The sequence below is a fragment of the Pteropus vampyrus genome, unplaced genomic scaffold (assembly GCF_000151845.1).
Source record: "Pteropus vampyrus isolate Shadow unplaced genomic scaffold, Pvam_2.0 Scaffold53, whole genome shotgun sequence".
In the NCBI taxonomy this organism is placed as follows: Eukaryota; Metazoa; Chordata; class Mammalia; order Chiroptera; family Pteropodidae; genus Pteropus; species Pteropus vampyrus.
In genome coordinates this window covers 6,758,009-6,760,058 of record NW_011888834.1, presented here as the reverse complement: position 1 = coordinate 6,760,058, position 2,050 = coordinate 6,758,009, and positions in this window count along the sequence as shown.

Sequence of the window (2,050 nt, the reverse complement as noted above, 5' to 3'; positions counted from 1 at the left end):
GAAAATTGAGTTATTTGTCTTTTTCTTGCCGAGTTTTTTAGAATAGAAATGTTGCACACTGCATGTTTGGGCACAGGAAGCCGGAAATAAGAGAGGACTAGGGACCAGTACCAGAAAAGTGGCAGCTGAATGTTTAATGAGCAAATGGTGGAACTGAGGCGTGGGGTCAGGGTCAGTGACTAGGTGTCAGCTTCAAAACACAAATGTGGTTGGTGGCATTAAGGGTCATACCTGAGCCATAAAAACCACAATGGCCAAGGTTGAGTAGAGCAGAGCTTGGCTTCAGAAGTCCGTGGCCCCCTGTCCAAGCACCTTTGTCCAGCTGACACACCCTGATCTGAGTCTGTCTGCATCGGGAGGTAATTTGCATATGGTATCAGTAAATAATCAGGAGAACAGAAACGGCTCTGGATGTTTAGAGTAGACTGGGGTTTCATGCAGTGAATTGGTTACAAATGTGTTGGCAGAACTGGAGAAATACAATAGGATAAGGGGGTGGGAATTCTCCAAAGACCGGACAGCTGCTACCTGAGCTGAAGCCACACTTACTCCTGCTATGGTTTCTGAAACTCTGTCACTGTAGCTGCAAGTGACGCTGCCAGTGCCTACCATCACTTGATACTGCTTCTGCTTCCTGAGCCAGAAACAGAGAGAGGCTGCTCTCTATCTTGTGTTTTCTGGTTTCCCACAAGTGCCTTCCATTGACAGACTTTCCCTGGAAAGCAGTTAACAAGGGAGTCTGCAAATGCAAATTTTGGACTTCCCGCCCCCAGTAAAACAGAGGAGAGACAGAGGGCAGCAGCGATGCTGAGCACCAGCAGACGGCATCTCACACACACGTCGTGCTCTTATCGTTCCAACCGGCTAGAAGACTAGGGAAAATATTGTTGTGATGGACACCTTGCAGAGAAATGTGGACAAAAGAGATGCCATTACATCTGTTCTCACCTAGTCACATGAACTGATTTTGATCCATCCTGGAGCAAAGAGGGAAAGTAGCTGCAGAAGCTGTTTTCCTGAAAGTCTTTCTGAACACAAGCCAGTAAGGCCCAAGTGATGGAGCATAACAAATCTGGAGGATCAGGTTCGTTGGACTGTGTGCCAGTGCTTAAATTCCTAGGAGCACGAGAAGCCTGCATGAACAGCCCACGTTAGCTATAAGGATACGAAGGGTCAGACCCTTGTAGGGATCTGAAGGGAATCAAGCTGCCAGATCATAAAAGTTAGGTCTGTGTCAGAGCAAACCAAAGCCACCTGCAAATCTAAGTGTGCAAGGGAGCCAGGGAGGAGACTGGCGAACACTGGCAGAAAGAAGCGGACACAGAGACGTCTGATTACAAAAAGCAGGAAGGGGGCCGCCCACGAGCCATCTCATTTTCTCACCTCAGATTCCTATGAAAATGAGAGCTTTATAATCAAATTCTGTGGAGTGAGGGGTTCCCCGGAAGGGTGAGCTGTTGGCCTAGAGTGGGGTGCCAGTGAATTTCCCCTCTCTTCTCCACAGGGCTCCTTCCCACCACCCCCATCCAAACCAGGGGTGAGCGGCGGGAGACAAGCTCACCGAGATCACGCCCCTGACAGGAGAGACGGGGCTCTTTCCCACGCCTGCGCACCTGCGAAGCTGCAAGAATTCACAGACCTTACGCCTGCTTGCCCCTCTGCCTGCACCAGAGCACAGCGAGGGAATTCCTGGGATGACCTGACACGCGTCCCTCTAAGTGTAAGAGATGCACGAGACATGGAGACGAGCGGGACCTGCTTCTCGCAGAGATCCTTCTGCCGCAGGAGGCTGGCTGGAGCAGTCCAGAGCTGCAGGATGATGGAGAGAGCAGCAGAGCACAGGACACGAGAGTTTTATAATGCTCAGTAAACACCACAGAAGGTGGCCAGGCCGAAGCTGTCTTTGAGGTGCCCAGCCCAGGAGGGGGCCAGCTGACATGAGGGGAGGCAAACCCAGAGGCTGTGGGGTGCACTCCAGAGGAGAAGGGCTGGGGGAGAGTAGGATGCCAACCAGATAGTGCACCCCTCCATGTCAGGAAACGGGGTGGTG